The 9861-nt window shown below is 33.6% G+C and overlaps 1 non-coding gene across 1 annotated transcript; it reads right to left on the bottom strand.

Annotated features, from left to right (window-relative positions):
• Positions 1–363: 363 nt before the first annotated feature.
• On the bottom strand, positions 364–436 carry Trnav-aac. Its single transcript has one exon. It is a non-coding gene; the product is annotated as a tRNA-Val (tRNA).
• Between the last annotated feature and the right edge of the window lie 9425 nt (positions 437–9861).

The raw sequence follows: 9861 nt of genomic DNA, 5'->3' as shown, positions 1-9861 counted from the left end.
ATACATTACAGATAGGTTATATTTTTTTGTTTTACTTTAGGTTCTGAAGCAGGTAAAAAGTAGGGGATTTTTTTACGTTTACGAAATAGTTAAAAGATTCTGTGCTTCGTACGTATTTCGTTTAATCTTTTTGGGATTGGTTCCCATTGGACTCGGTTACTGTTTCATCTGAATTTTGGTATTTTATCTTGTGTTGGTACAGCTAAGTATTAATATAAAATATCATCTAAACTAAATAGGTATAAAATTCCTTAAATATTCAAAGTAAATTGAAGTTAACTGATTATAAGTATTTATCATGAAAAGATTTACTTTAATTTTGAAAAAGGTTAGCACGTTATCTTCACAAAAAGCAAAAAGCTATGTTTCCGCCCGGGATCGAACCGGGGGCCTTCTGCGTGTTAGGCAGATGTGATAACCGCTACACCACGGAAACTTGAATATATAACACGAAATAGTAACTCATTTTTTGTTTTGTCATGTGAAAGTAACCCAGTCGACATTGAGGTTAAGATATCAAACCGGTATACCGAAATTGATAAAGTTAATGTTACTGAGTGTTTAAAATCGTTACTGATTAATACATATTTATCTATGAAGTGTGAACAAGTGTTGATAATTTAATGCTCCGATTAACGTATGACCTTGTTATTTAATTTTGTATGTTAATGTATGATGAATAATATTGAAATAAATATAACAAAATCCTTACACACAATAAATAATAAGTACGTACTTATGTCACAAAAATGATGAACGAAACCAAGAAACGTTATAAAAGCTAATTCCTCAATAAAATTTAGGGGTCATTTGCCAAAAATAGATGTCCTAAATCTTTAGCAATATCTTCTATATTCAGAACTACTTTTCTGCGAAGTTAATTCTGATATTTACGAGAACATTGCCATATTTTTGTACCAAAAAATAAAGGTCAGCCGAACCCCTGGGACGATGAATTATATTCCGGCTTGAATTGTGGTCATTTGTTGGGGTAGGATACTTTATATAAAATATTATATTTATTCAATTAAAACAACATTGCGTACTCTTTTGGTTTCCAAGTCGACAAAACGGGAGGATTACTGTTTCGTCAAAATATTTGACCTTGACAGTTTGCGATGCCGTTTAATACAGTAGTTTTATAATCCAATTTTTAAGGTAGACAATATTTCAATATTAGCCAATCGCACAACGACACCCGATTCCTAAGGCCCGTGAAAGATTTATTCGAATTTTCGCACCAAAAGTCAAGTCTTATCGTACCCATGTCGCCTTATGAAGGACGTTTGGGTACCTAAAAGCGTTTCACATTTCACCCATGGCATATTGTACAGTCAAGAGGAAAATGTTCTTTTTTTTCACTTACAAAAATTTCGGGTGCTGTCACATTTTTTATTTATGATATTGATTGTGACCCAGAGACAATTTACTTCTTCGCATTTTGTTTTCAGCTACCTAGATATTTTTGTCAAAAAGCAATGAAAACAGGTCACAAATCAAATATTTATAATAAAGTGATAAACCAATTGGGTTGTTTAGATAAATAGAAACGCAAAAAGTACAAAATGAATTCCGTAAAACAATTATCATATTAATTAAACCTAGACAGCCTTCGCTTAAACTGTTATGTTCCAAAAATCTGGGACCAAAAGGAATATCGTTTTAGCCTTGCGTGCGAATTCAGGCTTTAATTAAATTCATTTACGTCTCCTAAAAGATTGAATAAAACCTTATTTTCAGTAGCAACTAGAATGAACCGGTATTTAAAATGACAAAATATAAAGCTTTGTCTTTGGGAATTAGAAACAGGGATCGCTAAATTAAATGTTATTAAACTTCGCCGGGTCTATTGTGTTTCTATTACTGTGTAGCTGTAATATCAGTTAGTACTTTGAGAGATGGATGAACTTGCGTTTCATGAACTGAATGGACTTGGAGATTGATGCTTCTGTTTGAGACTTTCTCGAGGTCTTATTTAAGAGGCGATATGACGAGATCTACTGTATAAATTTATTTATGTTAAAAGAGTAACTTATGGTGTTTTTTATGATGGTGGTGTGATTTTGTCCTTTGGATAGACATTGTGGAGCCGTGCACCTCGAGTCAACACGTTTATGTTTCTGAAGTGTCTGGAAAACTGCCTACTTTAAGTAAAAACTCTTGAATTTTTCCTTCTTGAAAAAAATTTAAAAGAAAGTATGCAAAACTGATTTTAGAAAACTTAATGAAAATATAAATAAAGGCTCCTACACTCATGTCAAGAACAAGACTGCTGTGAGAAGTCTTAATAATTAATTAATTTAAAGAACCATTGCATCTATGCTTTTGTTGAAGCTATACCGTGGCTTAGCGTGGCTTGGCCCCGAAAATTCACTTATTCGAGGTGTCGACGACTGCAGACGACGATAAGCTTATTAAGAGCTATTCCTGTGTCGACTGGAATTAGCGCCATCTTTTTTATTTTATCAACTCCCCACAGAAATTTTGAGGTTAGATTTTTCTCTTGCCAAGTTATTTTCGTCGATATGTTGGCTTAAAAGATATACGGTTTGAAGCAAAGTTTGTTAGTTTGGTTCTAGAGATTTTGTTTTAAGCGAAAGTTTATAACTTACCGTGCTTCAGAGCTCTATTAGATATAATGTAGAGCTTCATTTTTATACACATAAATTAATAAAAACAACTTTTGTCTTTGCGTTTTTCTAATTCGCTTGATTCATGATCCATGGTCACCGTTCATTGGTTGGGTTTAATTCAATTCAAAACGGCACTTAATAAATATTTTCACGACCGAACAAAAGCTACAGAACTAAGTGAACGCTTCACTTCGTAGAGACAATGGTTATAAATTGTAATGGCGACAGTTTTATTGGTACCCTAATAAATTACATTAGCAAATTCCTAGCAGACGTTGTGAGAGGCGGTCAGAGATATCGAAGCGAGATGCTACTCTACGCCATGGACATTACTGCCGATGTAACTTGGCGCTTCGGAAAAGAGATAAAAGTTTGTTAGAGTGAGATCCAGTTATACAAGCTAGTGGTGTGAAACAAAGACAGGTATATTTTGTACCTCTTTGCCGAAGTGCCAAGATACACTGCCCGCACAGTATCGCTGGTTCGCTTCCACGACTGCATCAGTCTCAAGATTTGGTGGTAGAATCTCATCCAATACTCTCAATAAACTTTATTTATATACGATCTGTTTGACCGGAGTTTTTTTGGTATTGTGTCTTACAATACAGATGTTATCGCGAAGTCCGTAAAATATTTTCGCACTTTTCATTTAGCCTATCTTCGGTCCAATCTTTTCAATGTAATAAATCTATCTTAATAGATATTGGGATGTTTGAATTTTCTTCAAGCGTTTTAGAAGTAAAATAAAAATAATGTTTTAATGAAATTAAAAGATATTCAATTTGCTTATTTTTTGTTAGTTGATGGCTTTTTAAAGAGTTGAATAAGTAAAATTCATGACTGGTCTTTTTTTAATTAATGTTCTTTACTCGGCGTTTAATAAAGTGCGATGACGTTGCAGAAGTCCTGATATGAAGGGTATTCTTTGTAAGGATTCGTGGAAGTTAATAACCGCTGTTCTTTGTTACATGGGCACCGAATTTACCATCAAATATAAAGGTACAGAGATCGTATATCAAATTACTTTTGGACATACATCACATCATGTTTTTTCTCATACTTAGTTCTTAGACTTCCTCTATAGAGTAAAAAATGTCAAACCAATTCGCAAAAAGATCGTTACAGTTTTATTTTACTCACCAAAGAAGAATTCACTCGATTTATCATGCCTTCGTGAATTGTAATTAATTGTAATTATAAAGACAGTACATTTATTTCGATACAATCGTTATTGCTATAAAATACAATGTTTATTTACTATCTTGGAGTACACTTGACTCTGAAATCGTACTTCAAATTTCCTCGAATTAAAATTTTTGCTAACAATTTAATCCATCAACCTATTTTATCACAATTTAGCACAAACAAATCCCTCATCACAAGCCCATATTAGTGTTATCATGATGAGCTGCCACAGCCAGTTAGATAAAACTGTTATTGACACATCAGCTGATTCCTGTAGAGCGTAATTTTCAGTGATTATATTAACGTAATGAAATAGGGTGTGCAAGGCCAAATTGGGTTACGTTTCGTCAATTTAGTTAAGAGGCCATGGAAATAGGTGGAGTGTGTGACGTCAATGTTGTATGTAATTCGTTTTGTTACAAGAATAGTATTGTCAACTTTAAGTGATGATATTAATTTGTTGTGACACATTTTTTAAATTGAATCCAAAAAGTGAATAAAAATTACCTTAAACTGTGACTAGAGTTAAAACAGTTAATGCGTTATGACCTCATATTAGACTGTGAACAAAATGTTCTCGTTAAACAAATTTCCAAGGAAATAAACTTTAGACTAGAACGTATAAAAACGACAAACTTCACATTTTTAAAGCTTTTCTGTTTATATTTTCACATGTCAAAGTTACAGCAGTCTTCACAGAGTTGTAAAACATACATATATATAGCAACAACTGTATCCTACACGTGTCTCAAGATGGCTACTCCGATTGTCGTACACGTGGCGCGCCGCCAAAGGATCATGTTGTGTCTGGTTGTCGTTAACCGCAGATCCTGATATCCGATTTAAGCCCGGTTATCCGCAAGGATGGGAGAAATTGTCGAACAATATACTGCGGCGACGCCCCTGGGAAATGCGGGGCATTAGACCGTAGGGAATTTCTGTATAGCCTTGAAATAATTTGCGGGGGATAACGAAATTATGAAGTGAAATAATGCATGACTTGATATTTTTGTTTAAGCTATTTTTAGAGTTGTACAATACTTAAAGTTGTTAAAGATTGAGTGTTATTTTTGCGTCTATTATGAGGCTACACAGGAGTGGCAAATAATAAATAGAAGTGCTCACCTAGAGATAAAAAAAATCTTCTTGTGGCATTGTTACTACATGAGTAAGCAACATTTTAATGATTCAAATGAAATTATTTTTGCCAAACGAATTTATGGATGACAAGAACTCAAGCTGCGTAGCTCTCATATCTATTATTTTTCTTTAGCCTAATTATGCTCCAAAATTTGCACAAGCTCTACGTGATGATACATACATTTTTAAACTAGGCCACTAACTAGCAGGCGGTAGAAAAATTCAAAAGTTGCAAGTTTAGGAATGCTTATTAAGCGAACAACGCTGTTTTATGAAAAAATATGTTGAGGAGCTTGCAATTTACTTGAAGTTACAAAAAAATGCGCGATGCGATGTCCTGACAGTTCATTTTCATAATAAACTCTTACAAGATACAGTTGGGTTCTGCGGAATATCATGAAATAACAACAACAAGCGAGCAAAGCAGGAGAGCGAAAAATAGGGATATGAGGAAAATCCTGCCTTGCCACCGAAGAACAACAAGAGACATGACAAAATATCGACTGTGGGGGCTCAGGAGACTGAGACGTTATTATTTGTTTACATAGCATTGGTTAGACAAAACTGGAAAACTCTAAAGTGAACATAAAAAGCAACAGAAAATGAGAAGACTTCATGTCGGATGATTTATAAAAAAATTAGGATTCTCAAAGCATGCGTGCATCTATTTACCATAACTATATAACTATTTCAATAATACTTGTGAAAATTAATTGCATTCGTATTTATACTTACTACGTAAATGTAATAAAGGCAGTACATACAAAACAAAAGACGTAACTTGCATTCCCAGACACAAGCGTAGTGAACTACATTGTCAATTTTAATTCAAGCATTTCTAGGAACAATCTCGCGAAACAATTTAAGTTGGTGCGTTCGAAACACTTGATTTTCAACAGACTAGCACTCGTGACTCGAGGAGTCGTGGCTCATTTCGACTTGTATTTCACGGCCAATTACTTGTTGGGTTTCTTTGTTTTGTAAGAAGAAATATGTGTGTATTTGTACGTATTTTCTACACTTTCTGAAGATAGGTTTTCGGCAACGGGTTGTGTAATACGCTCCTTCAAACTAAATGGGTGTTGCCGAAACTCGTTACATATTGTGCACTTATTACCAAATTTCTCCAAACAGCCAGCAAGAAAACCGAAAAAAAATCATCGTATGTCCACAACAAGCAAAGGTTTTACAAAAAATATAAAAAAAGATACTTTTATTTAAAGTTCCCTTGTAGATACAGTCGTGATACTCAGCTTCATTTGCCCAGAGACATTTTTATACCCACATATGTTATTCGCTCAGACGTAAGGAACTCTTGGGGATCCATCTGTTACCATTCCCAAGTTCTTAGAATTGCACTGGAAATTTTACAGCTCAATTAACTGAGAACATTTGGTTTAAAACGCGGTTGAGATAGAGAATCTAAAAAGTTCTTTTTGTGCTATCACATCGTTTCATTTCGTTTTTAATGTTATGTACCCGAAGGGAAAATTGGAACTGTAAAACAAAACGAAACTATGTGATAGGGGTCTACTATCTAATATCTGTCTTTCCATCCATATCTGTATGTACATCACGAAATGTGTTAACCAAATAGTCAAAACTTTCATAGAGGAAATATTTTTGAAAACAAAACAAAAAATAGTAATAAAGTTAGGTTGCCACTGGTATTACGAATCCCATTATCAAAAATGTCAAATACTTTTATTATTGTTATTTAATAGAGATTAGACACAATCGAAATAATTAAAGAGAACCTCATTTTTTAAGTCGCTTAAAATTCCCCGTTTTAATATTATTTCGTTTAGAAAATACTAAAAAACATTTTCATTCCAAATAATATTTTTCATTAGGTAATATAATACGTTACGGAATAACGAATGTGTAAATGAAGAGAAAAGTATCATTAAAATAATAAAACCATTATGATGCCGTTATTTTCACACACTCATTTTTTTAATTAAAAAATAATAATTCTCGTACCGTTCGCAATACAGTTACTATTTTTTTTCGTAACTCGTATCATACGACGACCTCCGTGGTCGAGTGGCGTACGCACCGGTTTCAAGGTGTCGCTAGCTCTGAGGTCCCGGGTTCGATCCCCGGTCGGGTCAATGTAAAAATTCACATTTGTACATTGTCTCGGGTCTGGGTGTTTGTGGTACCTTCGTTGTATCTGAATTCCATAACACAAGTGCTTTAGCAACTTACTTTGGGTTCAGAACAATGTATGTGATGTTGTCCGCATTTATTTATTTATTATACTTTCAGGTGTAATGGTTAATTTTTAACCGTTAACCATTACACCTGAATGTAAATTATACCCAGTACTTAGTCAGTTATGTTTAAGTCATTACTCTGAATATAATTATTTATGAATATTATAACTTCCTCTTTCTTTAATGTACTGAAATACAATTGCGATTATTTTATAAAATTAAATACAATAGAAAAATGAAAACCTCAGACTGCACTCGAACCTGGGACTCCTGGCTATAAGCGCCAGTCGCTTTAGCAACTATGTAGATACCGAAGTCCTTGTCCTGCCTGAGTTTTTAAGTTACTTGTATTTAATTGCAATTATTTATTTTATTGCTTTCTGCGTATTAAAGATTTTTTTTGCAAGATATGCAGATAACTTCCGAAGTAAATTATTTTATTTTATTATATCTTTTTTCATTATTGTACTGAAAAAAAAACAGATCTCGAAAAAAGTAAAAAGTATATGGCAAATCATTGATTTGTAGTTTAATGAGATGCAGTAAATACCTAACTAACATATAAAGTACGTACATGATGAAATTTTAACAATAGTTAGGATTGACTAGATTCTGGGCTAGTCGTAAGCTAGTACTAATGAACGTTCCAATTTCAATTCTACGAATGTTCCCCGTTCTAGATTTTCATTACAATCGAATTCCATTTAGCCATTCCCAAATTAACATAGAACTAGTAACTGGTTCTAAACGAATATTTGTGGGTTTTATTTACTGAACATTTCGAGGAAAATACTTAGTCAATTAAAATAGCTATGTAGTTAGAAGAGCGATGCAAAGGCTATATCATAAACTAGCTGTTGCCCGCGACTTCGTCCACGTGGTTAGAAGTTATAAGTTATGATTTATATCTGCTTTGTTTTTTCCACATTTTCCATTGTATCTTCGCTCCTATTAGTCGCAGCGTGGTGGTACATAGCTTAAAACCTTCCTCAATGAATGGTCTATTTAACACAAAAAGATTTTTTTAATTTGAACCAGTAGTTTCTTAGATTAGCGCGTTCAAACAAAAAAACAAACTCGGCTTTATATATTAGTAAAGATACAGATAAAAACATAATTTTCATTTTGAACAGAAATATTGTGAACATCTGTGTTCTCTTTCGTATTTTACAATCTCATTTTTTATAAACTTACCCCTAATAGTTATCGATATCCTGCTAATAGGAACTTCGCCATATTTCCATTTTTAAAAAAGCTTCATTACAATAACGAATATTAATTAACATGCACACTAATTATATACCGTATGAAAATACAATGCTAGTCACAAACTAGTCACCAAAATTTGTCACTGGTTGACTAAAATTTCAGGTGATTTCAATGAAGTCATAGCAATTTAGTTTCCGTGCTGACCGTACAGCGCTCGGCAATAATGAGCGTAGTTAACCGACGTACCACCGACCCATTAAGGGGTAGTCTCAGAACTACGCCCAATTATATTCCGTTGATTCCTACGCGGCAAATGTATGAGTGATGTTTTATTTTTTATTAAAAAAATGTGTTTGCTTGCTGGAACATGACTATGTTTTTCAAATTAATTCTATACAATAAATAAAACTTAAAAGTCTCGTCTGTGAAGCTTATTCAATAACTTATCAATACCGTAAACCGATGAGGAGTTGAGCAGGAATGGATACTAAACAAGATATTATCAGATCATGGCAATGGAATCCGGTCGGGTATAAACCGAACCTAGTCGCGCGACTCATCGAACTACACAATCATTTATTATATTATACCTTCCCATATTAGTTCCATTCCTGTATCCCACTCATTTATACAGCTTTATTTACCCACCCTTCAATGTCAAGTACGGACTTCACATTATCCCAACAAACAATCCTTATTTAGACAAGCCTACGTTATATCTTAATAACAAATTACAACCCATGTCAAAATTGCGACAGTATCCGATACTTAAGTATACATTGCGTGCCCTGTTTATGTAGCACAAGTGAGACACTAATTAAAGCTGCAATGTAACCGTAGCGTGTTGTAGTCCCCGGGCGAGACGCTGGCGCTAATTTTCCATATAGTTAGTGGCTCATCCACTGGTGCCAGCTATTTGTGTAATAGCTATTGCGACAGAAATGAGGTTGGGTACTTTCATAACCATTTTTAGTTTAATTATGTTTAAAAAGCTTTGGGTAAGTAGTATTATTTGGAATTTACGAGTTATTTGGGCGGAAAAGCCTCTCAAAAGCTCTGTTTTGCTTATAAAAATGTATTAAAATATAAGTAAACTAGCTGACCCAGCAAACGTTGTTTTGCCGAACTTTTTTTTCTAGTTGTATGTATTTTTAATGCCAAATTATAAAAAAAAAATTTCGTCAAAAAATAAACAAACAATTTTTTAGTGTTGGCAACCCTTGTCACTTAGGGGTATGAAAAATAGATGTTGTTCTATTCTTAGACCTAACCAATATGTACACAAAATTTCATAAGAATCGGTCGAACCGTTTCGGAGGAGTATGGTAACTAACATCGTGACACGGGAATTTTATATATTAGAACATTACAAAATGAGGATCATGTGCGAATTTTACAAATTAAATAAATGATGACTGACAGTCGCTAAACAGCCTCTTTTGTTACTTGTAATGAATATATTAGTTAAAATTACC

Source organism: Trichoplusia ni, chromosome 25 (assembly GCF_003590095.1).
Source record: "Trichoplusia ni isolate ovarian cell line Hi5 chromosome 25, tn1, whole genome shotgun sequence".
NCBI lineage: Eukaryota > Metazoa > Arthropoda > Insecta > Lepidoptera > Noctuidae > Trichoplusia > Trichoplusia ni.
The sequence above is the reverse complement of the archived record's forward strand: the minus strand, read 5'-3'. Positions and strand labels throughout refer to the sequence as shown.